This window comes from Aegilops tauschii, chromosome 5, assembly GCF_002575655.3.
Source record: "Aegilops tauschii subsp. strangulata cultivar AL8/78 chromosome 5, Aet v6.0, whole genome shotgun sequence".
In the NCBI taxonomy this organism is placed as follows: Eukaryota; Viridiplantae; Streptophyta; class Magnoliopsida; order Poales; family Poaceae; genus Aegilops; species Aegilops tauschii.
This window is the reverse complement of record NC_053039.3, coordinates 7,748,618-7,762,989: the sequence shown is the minus strand read 5'-3', so window position 1 is coordinate 7,762,989 and position 14,372 is coordinate 7,748,618.

Sequence of the window (14,372 nt, the reverse complement as noted above, 5' to 3'; positions counted from 1 at the left end):
AGTAGTTGAGGTAGTACCTATTACCTGTTTTATTATCAAACCCTTGGGAGTTACTTCTACGTTGCTATTATATTGCCATGCTATGCTCGTAGACGTGGATTGGGTTTGAGAGATTTCCATGACAGATGTGAGATTGTTAATTTAATGGTTTACTTAAGGTGGCAACTTAAACTCACATCTGGGTGGATTGAGGTACCTGGGTATTCCAGGATTGCCTGTTTTTCTTTTGGACCGCCACCCAGGTTCAAAGGGATCATGAGATTATTCATGCTAGAAACTTCCGTGTGCAGCCGCAAGCTATTATGGGCTCTAGCATAGTTGACTAAGTTGTGTGAACTCTTACAGTGGTAGACTAGCAGATGTAGGGGAAAGTAGGTGTAACTGTCTACCCATATGTAAGGTGCAAACACTTCTGAAAGACTGTGCCTCGGTCATCCGTTTCTCAAACATCATGTAGTGCAAGAATCAAGCGGAGGCGATCGAGTCTTGTGGGGAAAAGTGCACAAACCTCTGCAGAGTGTACAAACTAATCATGGTTAGCCGTGTCCCCGGTTATGGACAACTTGAGTATCTAGTACTTGGATTATCATGTGAATCTCATCACTATGTTACTTCTAATTAATTTTGTTGGGTTATTGATGACATTTAATTGGGATTGAGATGCTGTCAACCATCTCAATGTTTCACAACCACCATGATAGTTAAATAAAATTTATTCCTTTGAAGTAGGATAAAATTGGCTTTTCGCAAAAACTGTAACCATAGAGCTTTCCACCAGCCAAATATGGATGTAGTATAGCATTATTATTGTTCATTATTCTCTATGTGTTACATTGCCAGCATATTCTATGTGCTGACCCGTTTTCGGGCTGCAACGTTTCATGTTGCAGACTTTTCAGACGACGAGTAAGGTGCCTTAGGTCGTGGTCTTATACTCAGTGATGCCGCTGGAGTTGATGGACTCACTTATCTTCCAAGCCTTCCGCTGTTATCGTTATTAGATGGCCTTAAGCCATGTTCATCATACTTATTCTCTTTGGAGATATTCGATGTAATAAGTGTGTGATTGCTACTCTGTTATAAATCCTCCATTTGTACTGTGCGTGTCAGCATTACTGATCCAGGGATGACAATGGTGCACAGCAGCACAGACCATTTGAGGTCTGGTCGCTACAAAGTTGGTATCAGAGCACACGCTGACTGTAGGACACGACCACTAAGCTTAAGCCCTAGAAAGCTTCTCTCTTCTCATTTCTGACCCCTCTCCTTTTTCTACTTTTAGGAATGGCGGATGCAAGGAGCAAGTTCATGCAACCAGATGAAGACACGCCGTTTGGACGACACTTGAAGGAAGTCACCAAGTACTTGAACATAGGAATACCAAGCATCACTGGAACCTACAACGCCACATTACCTGAAGAGGAGAGCTGGAAGATTCAAATTCTCATTCCAGGAAGGACATTTGTGCCAGTTACTGAACCCATAAGATTGGTTTTCGAAGCACCAAGTTGGAGTTTAGGGAAGAGCATGGCCGCACACATCGCCATGGGACGCATTGGAGAAGTCTACCACCAGGAGCTTAAGGATACAATTTATCAGATTTGTGGACGCCGAGACGCGCAATGGGAGATGATCAAGACCAAGAAGGATGGATCAATTGCAGCTTTCATCCAGGAGCAGAACCAACATATTCGTCGCCAGGAGAACCAGATGTGCACGGACAAGGAAGAACTGAAGAAGGCATTAACCAAGATCAAGGAGCTCCAAGAAGAACTCAAGGCTACACGCGAGGATTATTTGGAGGAAATCAACGCACTAGTAGGGAAGAATGACGACCTGGAGAAGAAGATTGGAGTATTCATGGGAAATCCAGTGCCAAAAGCAGAAGTCGATGAATGCACTTGTCCGGATAACTACATCATCATCGACGACACCGACTCGGAACCAAGTGAAGATGACTGGGTTGACGAAGCTGGAGCAGACATCATGGAGTCTTCAACGGATCAGAATTTCTAGTAGACCACCATATCAGTAGTAGTTTTTCCCCCATTTAATAGTATAGTTCAAGCACTTTGTAACGCTAGTTAGATCGATTGTTTTGCCTTGTTTGAATTGATTGAGTGATATTGATTGTATTTGTCTCATGAGCATATGGGTAGTGTTTTCTCTCTAGACCTCATTCTATTCTTAACTCTCATCTTTTCTAAACCTATCAGATGCCTCCGAAACGCGACACCGGATCTGTTTTCCCTCCAGAGATCACCCAGTTGATTCAGCAACAGAATGCCCTGATGCAAGTGTTAGTGCAGAACCAAGGCAACAACAACAACAACCCACTGCCACCACCACCTGTTGATCACTTAGCCCGTTTCTTAAGGCTAAACCCGCCGGTGTTTTCCAGTAGCACCGAGCCGATTGTAGCAGATGATTGGCTCCGCAAAGTTGGAAGGGAGTTGACCACTGCAGGATGCACAGATGCGGAAAGAGTGCGATTTGCTGCACATCAGCTTGATGGACCCGCAGCATCATGGTGGGAGAATTATACAGCCACGCACCCTATGGACACTGTCACATGGGACCAGTTTCAGCAAGCTTTCCGTACAGCTGATGTTTCAGCAGGAGCTATGGCTATGAAGAAGCGTGAGTTTCGCAACGTACGCCAAGGAGGACGCACCATAGGCCAGTATGTGGAGGGTTTCAGTAAGTTAGCACGTTATGCACCAGATGACGTTGCTACAGATGCAGCTAAGCAGGAGAAATTTTTGGAAGGACTGAATGATGAGCTGAGTATGCAGTTGATGGTAGCAACCTTCAACAACTACCAGGAGCTGGTAGATAGAGCTATCATGATTGAAGGAAAGCAACAGCAGATTGAAAATCGTAAGAGGAAGTATGGACAAGGGAAGTATAACTCAGGAGCTCAACAGAAGCCCCGTTTTGCCCCGAAGCCGGGAGGACAGTTTCAGCATACCCATGGAGGAGGTAGTTCGCACAACCATAATGGCTCCAAGAATGGTAATGGGAATGGAGGAAGCAACGGACAGAACCGCACCAACCCATCTACCCCAGCCAAGAGGGACCTGAGCCAAGTCACTTGCTTTAAGTGCCAGAAGAATGGACATTATGCCAATGAATGTCCTGAAGCCCAAAATGGAAATGGCAATGGAAGCTCTGGGAAGAAGCCGAACCCGTTCAACAAAGGACACGTGAACCACGTGAGCGTGGAGGAGGTTGAAGCTCAGCCTGATGCAGTCATAGGTAAGTTTTTGGTTAAGTCATTTACTGCAACCGTTCTTTTCGATACTGGTGCATCGCATTCATACATATCAAGGGGATTCGTGAATAAGTTTAAGCTGTCCACCAAAGTTCTCAGAACCCCTATGTTAGTAACCTCGCCAGGAGCAGAGTATATGGCAACCCAAGGATGTTTTCAGATACCATTGCCCATTGGAAGGCATGTTTTCCCCTCAGACCTCATTGTTTTGGAATCGCAAGGTTTGTATGTGATTTTGGGAATGGATTGGCTATCGTTGTATGGAGGAAACATCCATTGTGCCAGCAAGACGATTTTGCTTACCACCCCGGAAGGGAAAAGGATCAAGTATGTATCCCGGCATATGCCGAAGAGGACTCAAGTAAATTCCTTATCAGGAGTTGTACAGGAGGAAGTACTAGTGGTGAAGGATTATCCGGATGTATTTCCAGAAGAGTTGCCAGGCATGCCACCGGATAGAGACATCGAGTTCCTGATTGAACTTTTGCCAGGCACAGGGCCAATATCTAAGAGACCGTACAGGATGCCCGCAAAGGAATTGGAGGAAATTAAGAAGCAGATCAAGGAGTTACTGGATAAAGGCTATATTCGCCCAAGTTCGTCACCTTGGGGATCACCAGTACTTCTAGTGGAGAAGAAAGATGGATCGCTGAGGATGGTTGTTGATTACCGTGGATTGAATGAAGTGACCATCAAAAACAAGTACCCACTGCCGATGATCAATGATTTGTTTGACCGCCTACAAGGAGCTAAAGTATTTTCCAAGATTGATCTACGATCGGGATACCATCAGTTAAAGATTCGAGAGCAGGATATACCCAAGACGGCATTTACCACCATATATGGATTGTATGAGTATACCGTTATGTCATTTGGTCTGACTAACGCACCTGCCTATTTCATGAACCTGATGAACAAAGTGTTTATGGAGTTTTTGGATAAGTTCGTCGTGGTGTTCATAGATGATATTTTAATCTTTTCCAAGGATGAGGAAGAGCATGAGGAGCATTTGCGATTGGTACTTGAGAAGCTCAGAGAACATCAGTTATATGCCAAGTTCAGCAAATGTGAATTTTGGCTGAAGGAAGTTGGATTCCTTGGACATGTTATTTCTGGAGAAGGTTGACACAGTGACAAGTTGGGAATCACCCACGACAGTTGGAGAAATCCGGAGTTTTCTTGGACTCGCAGGATACTACCGGAGATTCATCGAGAATTTCTCGAAGATTGCTAAGCCCATGACTGAGCTATTGAAGAAGGACACCAAATTAAATTGGACTGAGGAATGAGAAGCTAGTTTCCAAGAGTTGAAGGAACGATTGGTCACATCACCAGTGTTGATTCTGCCAGATCAACGCAAGGATTATGAAGTTTATTGCGACGGTTCTCGTCGAGGACTTGGAGCAGTGCTTATGCAGGAAGGAAGAGTTGTGTCATATGCTTCACGACAACTTAAACCCCATGAGAAGAATTATGCTACGCATGATTTGGAGTTAGCAACCGTGGTGCATGCATTGAAGACATGGAGACATTTTCTCATCGGAAACCATTGTGAGGTGTACACGGATCACAAGAGTTTGAAGTATATTTTCACGCAGAAGGAGTTAAACCTCAGACAGAGGAGATGGTTGGAGCTCATTAAAGATTATGATATGAGATTGCATTACCACCCTGAAAAGGCTAACGTAGTAGCAGACGCGTTGAGCCGCAAGAGTCATGTCAACACCCTCATGACAGGAGAGTTACCTCAGGAGTTAGCCGAGGACCTTCGCGAGCTATGTTTGGAGATAGTCCCAAGAGGCTATTTAACGACATTGGAGATTCAGACCACCTTGATGGAAAGGATCAGAGAAGCTCAGAAGACAGACAAGGAGATTGAAGAGATAAAGGAGAAGATGAGCAAAGGAAAAGCCAAGGGATTTCGTGAGGATGAGCACGATACCTTATGGTTTGAGGACCGCGTATATGTGCCAAATGATCCGGAGATCAGAAAGTTGATTTTGCAAGAAGCCCATGATTCACCGTACTCGATTCACCCAGGGAATACCAAGATGTATTTGGATCTTAAGAATACTTTCCGGTGGACCGGAATGAAGAAGGATATTGCAGAATATGTAGCAGTTTGTGATGTGTGTCAGAGAGTGAAGGCAGAGCATCAGAAGCCAGCAGGATTGCTACAACCATTGCCGATACCCGAATGGAAGTGGGATAAAATAGGCATGGATTTTATCACAGGATTACCCAGGACTCGTTCAGGCTATGACTCAATATGGGTTGTAGTCGACCGTTTGACGAAAGTGGCTCATTTCATTCCAGTGAAGACCACTTACACCAGTGCTAAGTTGGCAAAGATATACATGACCAGGATCGTATGTTTGCATGGAGTTCCGAGGACCATTGTATCAGACAGAGGAACCCAATTTACCTCGAAGTTTTGGAAACAGTTGCATGAAACATTGGGAACCAGACTGGAATTCAGTACAGCTTTTCACCCGCAGACAGATGGACAGACCGAGAGAGTCAACCAGATTTTGGAGGACATGTTGAGAGCATGCGCACTAGATTATGGATCTAGTTGGGACGACAATTTGCCATATGCGGAGTTTTCGTATAACAACAGTTATCAAACCAGTTTGAAGATGGACCCTTTCGAAGCCTTGTACGGAAGGAGGTGTAGAACACCGTTGTTATGGGACGAAGTTGGAGACCGTCAGTTGTTTGGACCAGATTTGATTAAGGAGTCTGAACAGAAAGTAAGGTTGATTTGCGACAGGCTCAAGGTAGCCCAGTCCAGGCAGAAGAGTTATGCTGATTCTAAACGAAAGGATACAGTTCACGAAGTCGGAGACCGAGTGTATCTTCGAGTATCACCACTTCGAGGAGTGAAGCGCTTTGGAGTTAAGGGAAAGTTAGCGCCCCGTTTTATCGGACCATACAGAGTTTTGGAACGTATGGGAGAAGTTGCCTACAAGCTGGAATTGCCCGAAGGATTGTCTGGAGTTCATGATGTATTTCACGTTTCCTAGTTGAAGAAGTGCCACGCAGAGATGGCTGAGATACCACTGAAAGATACTGTACCGCTGGAAGCGATTCAGCTGGAAAGTGATTTGACCTATGAGGAGAAACCAATTAAGATTCTTGAGTATGCCAGCCGAGTTACCCGCAGCAAGGTTATCAAGTTTTGCAAAGTCCAGTGGAGTCACCACACGGAAGATGAAGCCACCTGGGAGCGAGAGGAAGATCTACGGAAGGACCACTCCCACCTGTTTTCTAGCCAACCCGAATCTCGAGGGCGAGATTCATCTTAAGGGGGGTAGGTTTGTAACATCCCAAATTTTCAATTTGGTATGTTATACATAGATCATCATTGCATATCATATTTTATTGCATTTTGACAAATCCTCGATAAATCCTAAGCAACTCAAGGACCCTCGGAGAGAGTTGGGGATTTTCTCGAATTTTCACATTTGATTTTCATCAAATAATAAGACGAGGATTTTGGTTTTAATTATTTTCTCTCCGGAAAATATTTCATTTTAAAAATAAACGAGAGGAGAAAATATGACTTCTCCAAAACAATTGAAATACTAGAGGAAAAGTGTTAAAATCATTTATTGGAATTTATTCGGATTTTATTTGCAATTTTTATTGCATTAAAAATATTGCATGTTTTCAAAATATTTATTTTGATTTAAAAAATTGTTCACCCTATTCTAGATTTTCTAACTAAACGGGGAAAATTAATTTTATATTTTTCTCACTTTTATTTATTTTTCTACGAATTATTTTCCGCGCAACGTTTAAAAAAAACAGCGTGCGCCCGCTGGGCCGAGCCCAGCCGCGCCAGGCCGCCAGCCCGCCCGCGTCGTCCCCTTTGCGCACGCCGCCGCCGCCGTGTCCGCCATGGACACGGGAGTCCGAGCCCCGCCGCCGCACTTGCCCCTCCCCCAAGCCACCTCCGGACCCCCCCCCTTTATATACCCCCCCCCTCTCTTCTCTCCCCTCATCTCGCCGCCGCCGCCGCACTTGCCCGCCGCCGCCGCTGCACGGGAGCCGCCACCGCCGCCGTTTGCCGCCGCCCCTCGCCCTTCCCCTAGCCCCGCACCCCGCCGCACCCCCGCACCCCCGCCGGAGCCCCGCCGGAGCCGTCCCGACGAGGTACTGCCTCGCCTCGTTCGTTGCCGGTTTTTCAAAAAAAAAACCCTTTCGTTTTAAAAAAAACCCTAGATCGGTTTTTTTCGGTTTTGTTATTTTGCGAGCGTTCACCGAACCGTTCGTTTTAACGAACGCGTTCGTCGGTTTTTCTCTGTTAACGAACGTCCGTTCTTTAACCGTTCATCCGTTTTTCTTTTTCGTCGGATTTTTCTGCGATTATCTCAGATTTGATTTCTGATCGAATCTTCGTTTCTGTTTAACTTCTCGCTCGTTTATTGGAATCAGGCGATTCAAGCGCCTAGAGTTTTGTCTCGAAATTCTCTTTCCGTTTAACCTACTCAAACAAGTTTTTGCTACAGTAAAATTTGACCTAGATCCAGATTAGCAAACGAAGCTTCTTTCTTTCGCAGTTTGGCTTCGTTGCTTCTTTCGAGTTGATTCTTTTTGCAAAACGGAGTTCTTAAGTTGAACTTTCTGGTTGGATCTTTTATTCGAGTTTTACCTGTGCATTAGATGAGTACTGATTGTATGCTTGTTTGTTTGCGATAGAGTACCCGGAGTGTGCCGCTTGTTACTTCGAATCGCTAGGTTTCGCGGATCACCAGCAAGGCAAGTAACACTTTGATCATATACCTTCCATACCCAGTTTTTGTTGCATTAGATCTATTTTCCTCAAACACTTGCATGATTAGGATCTAATTAAATTGTGGGTATTGGGAAGTAGTTGAGGTAGTACCTATTACCTGTTTTATTATCAAACCCTTGGGAGTTACTTCTACGTTGCTATTATATTGCCATGCTATGCTCGTAGACGTGGATTGGGTTTGAGAGATTTCCATGACAGATGTGAGATTGTTAATTTAATGGTTTACTTAAGGTGGCAACTTAAACTCACATCTGGGTGGATTGAGGTACCTGGGTATTCCAGGATTGCCTGTTTTTCTTTTGGACCGCCACCCAGGTTCAAAGGGATCATGAGATTATTCATGCTAGAAACTTCCGTGTGCAGCCGCAAGCTATTATGGGCTCTAGCATAGTTGACTAAGTTGTGTGAACTCTTACAGTGGTAGACTAGCAGATGTAGGGGAAAGTAGGTGTAACTGTCTACCCATACGTAAGGTGCAAACACTTCTGAAAGACTGTGCCTCGGTCATCCGTTTCTCAAACATCATGTAGTGCAAGAATCAAGCGGAGGCGATCGAGTCTTGTGGGGAAAAGTGCACAAACCTCTGCAGAGTGTACAAACTAATCATGGTTAGCCTTGTCCCCGGTTATGGAGAACTTGAGTATCTAGTACTTGGATTATCATGTGAATCTCATCACTATGTTACTTCTAATTAATTTTGTTGGGTTATTGATGACATTTAATTGGGATTGAGATGCTGTCAACCATCTCAATGTTTCACAACCACCATGATAGTTAAATAAAATTTATTCCTTTGAAGTAGGATAAAATTGGCTTTTCGCAAAAACTGTAACCATAGAGCTTTCCACCAGCCAAATATGGATGTAGTATAGCATTATTATTGTTCATTATTCTCTATGTGTTACATTGCCAGCATATTCTATGTGCTGACCCGTTTTCGGGCTGCAACGTTTCATATTGCAGACTTTTCAGACGACGAGTAAGGTGCCTTAGGTCGTGGTCTTATACTCAGTGATGCCGCTGGAGTTGATGGACTCACTTATCTTCCAAGCCTTCCGCTGTTATCGTTATTAGATGGCCTTAAGCCATGTTCATCATACTTATTCTCTTTGGAGATATTCGATGTAATAAGTGTGTGATTGCTACTCTGTTATAAATCCTCCATTTGTACTGTGCGTGTCAGCATTACTGATCCAGGGATGACACTGGTGCACAGCAGCACATACCATTTGAGGTCTGGTCGCTACAGTAATGCTTGTACTTCCAGGGATTGGTAGTTGATTATGTAGCATCAATCTGCATCTTATGTTCATTATCCTCTATCCCTTCTAGTATTATCATATCTATAATGACTCTCTACAAAATGTAGAGTACAGGCAATGCTTATGAAGAAGATTCTGTGCTGAAATTCTTGAGTTATCCTTCCCTTGACATGGAGAAGGGTATTATAAAGCCGGTGTTAACTGTTAATGTAAGTCAGTCCTTCTAAAGCCTTTATCCTCAACTGCTGTTTAATTTGCTCATACTTCCCTTGATTGTGTTTACTGCTGTTTAGTTTGCTGTTTCTACCAAAATGCATCTTCGCAAGAACCGTAAGTTCTAAGTTTTACTTGTAAAACCAAATTCCTTATTCATACCATGCACATTACTCAATACTCCCTATATGTATGCTTGTTTTTGTGGATCTATAATCTAGTGTGTGGTGAAGCAGCCCACGTTTGCACCTTGTCATCTCCTGTTTTATCTTACGGATGTGGCTGATGATATGAACAACATGCCATGCACATTAACCAAAATAGATACAATGATTTTCTTTGCCCTTCATCTATGCTTGTTATGTTGACATGGTAATCCAGTAGTGTGGTGAAGCTCCCCGCATTATGAACAATGCCAAATTATGCTATTGATATTTTGAACTTACTCTTTATTTTCTAATTTGAAATTGGATGGAATTGACAGCACAGTTATCATCTTTGTTTATACACGTGCAAAACCTGTCATCTCGTTGCTTTGTTTCAGGGTGATATGCCTGATGGCATGCACAAGTTTGCTAAAGGCTGTGCGACAAACCCAACATATATTGCAGCAAAGAAGGCAAAACATCTTGAAGATAGCGAGACAACCCCAAAGTCTTGTCTTGATGCAGTGTTCAAGTTACTTGAGACTAGCAGTCAGACAAGCTCATTGAATTCGTTGTTTGAATCAGTTCGACTTCTTCAGTCCCAAGTTCTAGCATAAATGCATTCTGCAACTCAACTTCGACTTGAAGTCCTATCTCTAAGAATGATTGAGGAGAACACCAATGAGAACCTCATCGCTAAACAGCTACACCTGGAAGCTATGACCAACATGCTAGGCCGGTCTCACAGCCTTGCTTAGCAGCTTGCGCAGCAGTTCCCGCACAAGGCTAACCTTTCTTGAACTGTCTTGGAAGTGATCTCGGTTCAGTATTATTTTGTTACGCTGCAATGGTGCCCAGTTTTTGTAATCTGCTTCTTCGTTGCGCTTTATGATCACTGGTGGCGAACTTCGATGCCCAGTGGATGTAATATACCATAAACCCTTTATTGTATAGTGTAGTTTTATTCTTAGTTACTATGTCGTAATTTCTTTATTGTATAGAGGAGGTTTGTTCTTAATTCCTACTAGTTACTGCCATCATTCACTATCTGAAAAAATCAGATGTAGTCGACCGGGCCGAAACATTCGCCTCTAACGGGCCTGGTGTTTAGCGGGCACAATTGGGCTGGCCTGCATCATTCTTGGGCCCGAATGATTGGGGCCTTCACACTTTGCGCGAGGCCCACAACTTACACCGACCTATATTTTAGTTAGGCCTTTTGTGGACCCAGCGCTTAGTTTGGCCCACGTAGCGTTGGGCCATTAACAGGCTGAATATTGTACTGGCCTGTTACGGCCCAGATGAAACCATGGGCCTTTAGCAGGCCGAAATGCATATTGGGCCTCAATTTTCACTAGTCGTCGACGGGCCTTTAGCAGGCTGAAATGTAAACCAGGCCTTTTTGGGCCCAGTTATATCACGGGCTGTTACCAGGCGGAAACATATCTCGGGGCTTAGTTGGCCCACTGATATCATGGGCCTTTAAGAGGCCGAAAGCTTAGTACAGACATCAACGGGCCAAATTATGCGACAGGCCTTTAACAGGCCCAAAGTAACGTTGGGCTTCACTGTTGCCACCTTTATCACGGGCCGTTAGTGGGCCTGATGTCCCGTCGGACCATATATGGCCCATCGGCAGCACGGGCCATTCCCAGGCCGAAAGTCACACCGGGCTGAAATGGGCCCATGTCTACATCGGGCCTCTAACAGGCCGAAAGTCATTAGGCTGTAATTGGGCCCAAATATTCGACGAACAATTAACGGGCCAGATCTGGCTTCGGGCCGTAAATGGGCCCAAATATTCGGCAAACAATTAACGGGCCAGATCTGGCTTCGGGCCATAAATGGGCCTTTATTAAGCAGGCCGTTATTGGACTGGCCCACTAGTACCTGAGTAAGTACTACGGGCCTTTGACTGGGCCGACCTTTTTAACCTATATGGGCCTCTGTTGGGCCGTGCCACGTGTCGACGTATCATAGGCGCTTTGGGTCCAATGAGTGGATGACATCTGTCCCAACGGTGAGCCGACACGTGTTTCCTCCAGCCAATGATGATTTTACATGTGGAAAATCCCCATTAGTCGGGGCTGTTAACGGGTTATCGGATCCAAAACAGGACCCGATAGCTTAACGGCGTTCCGTTACGGTGGATGCCACGTGTCGGTCACCCTTGACGAAAGCACTTCTGTGACGCGCGATTTATCGTCATGGAAGTGGACACTTCCGTGATGATAATTTTGGTACTGTCATGGAACACTTCTACGACAACACAGGTATGACTATCTTGATTCTGTCATAAATTTGTCATGGATGTACATGCATGACAGAAAATGTGACCTACTGTGACAAAGACGTATCATCACGAAAGTGTATATTTTTTTGTAGTGCTTCCCCCTCTTGGATGCCTCCGCCTCCGGGTCTATGGAGGCCTCCCTTTTCTTCTTCCTCCCCTTAAGGGGAGAATCGCTTTCTGCCTCCTCCTCCTCCTCGTCTTCATCTCCCTCATGGGAGGAGGGAGCTTCGGTCTGTCCAGACATCGCGGAAAAGCATCACCTGAATCACATCAGTGAGACTGGTGTTCTTCTCTATCATATTTTTGATGTGCTTTTGCAGCATCATCACTTCGCCGGACGACCCCCAGTTCAAACCCTTGTTGGTCCACGACACGAGCCGCATTGGGGGTCCGGATCTATACTCAGGAGTGGCTGCCCATGCGGTGCCGCGAGGTTCGGTGATGTAGAACCACTCCCGCTGCCGCACCTTGACAGTTTCCACAAAGGCCCCTTTGGGCTAGGTGGTGTTGGGGAGCTTTCTCACCATGGCGTCGCCGTAGTCCGCGTGCTGGCCATCGACCACCTTCGGCTTCACGTTGAAGACTTTGAGCCATAAGCCGAAGTGTGGGGGGATGCGGAGGAGCGCCTCGCACACGACGATGAACGCCGAGATGTGGAGGAAGGAATTCGGGGCTAGATCTTGGAAATCTAGCCCATGATAGAACAGAGGCCGCGGACGAATGGGTGGAGGGGAAACCCTAGTCCGCGGAGGAAGTGGGGGTAAACACCACTCTTTCGCTGGGCTCCGAAGTGGAGATGAGTCGCTTTTTGGCAGGGAGCCTGTGCGCGACGTCCATAGTCAGGTACCCCGCCTCCCGGAGCTCCTTGACGTCCTTCTCCGTGACGGAGGAGGCCACCCACTTGCCCTCAGGACTGGATCCGGACATGGCCGGAGAGGTTGGTGGCGGTGGGAGAAGATTGGAACTTGGGCGCTGGAGCTCGAGGATGGGGAGGCAGAGGAAGGAAGAAGGCCTGGGGTAAAAAGGTGGATCTGTATCCGCTTATATAGGCGGCGAATATCAAGCGCCCCCCACAAGCCTTAAAACTTGCCTATTCCCAAGGGGTCGTGCGAACGGCATGGTTGGATTACCCAAAACCCGTATTGATGAGAATCCTGCAATAAGCGGACATGATATCTGTTTTGATAAAACGTATCAATAGAGGCAGCGCCTCGAAACGCGAAGCGGGAGGTCAAAAAACTGTTTGAAATGATAAAGAGGCCAGACGTGACATTTCGCCGAAAAATTGTCAGTGGACAGATCTTATTTTGATTAAGTATTGTGCCCTTGTGGTCGAGGGTTGTGACTGCTATACAGAGCCGGATACAGTTCTCTTATTCAGAAGACTACTTTGAAGTATTCAGTTTGCATTGAAGACTGGTTCAGGGGCTACTAAGGGAGTCCTGGATTAAGGGGTCCTCGGGTGTGCGGGCTATGCAACATGGGCCGGACTGATGCGCCATGAAGATACAAGGCAGAAGACCTTTCCCCGTGTCCGGATGGGACTCTCCTTTGCGTGGATGGCAAGATTGGCGTCTGGATGTACGATTTCCTTTCTCTGTAAACCGACTCTGCACAACAATAGGCCCTTTTGGTGTCTATATAAACCGGAGGGTTTAGTCCGAAGAGGCTATCAGAATTGACATAATATAGGCTAGACATCTAGGGTTTAGCCATTACGATCTCGAGGTAGATCAACTCTTGTAACCCCTATACTCATCAAAGTACATCAAGTAGGAAGTAGGGTATCACCTCCATTAAGAGGGCCCAAACCTAGGTAAACATCGTGTCCCCTTTGTCTCCTGTTACCTTTGATCCTCAGACGCACAGTTCGGGACCCCCTACCCGAGATCGGCTGGTTTTCACACCGACAGTCCTTTCCAAGCACAAGGGAGAACTGATAGTTTTTCATTCATTTTACCCCTTCTTCAACAACCCTAGGGCACCTTCCCCAGCTGTTGCCACACCTGGGGCACACGGGAGCCATAGTTGTGTTCAAACTATTTGACAGTTCAAATGATACATTAAATAATGGTAAAATTAAGGAATTTTAACTCTTTAATAATAATTGAAAACAAAACATTGGCACTAATGTCCGTACACACACACACATAGGCATAAAAAATACTAATTAACACATAAATATGGGATATCCTTTCTCTCTTCTCTATCTTTTCTTCTTATCTCTCTTTCTTCCTTTACTCTCTTCTCCCTTTTCTCTCGTCTCTCTTTTATCTCCTTTCTATTTCTCTCTCTTCTCTCTTTTATCTCTCTTCTGTTTCTCTCTTCTCTATTTTCTCTCATGTCTCTCTTTCCCCCTTTTCTCTCTTCTCTTTTTCTACCT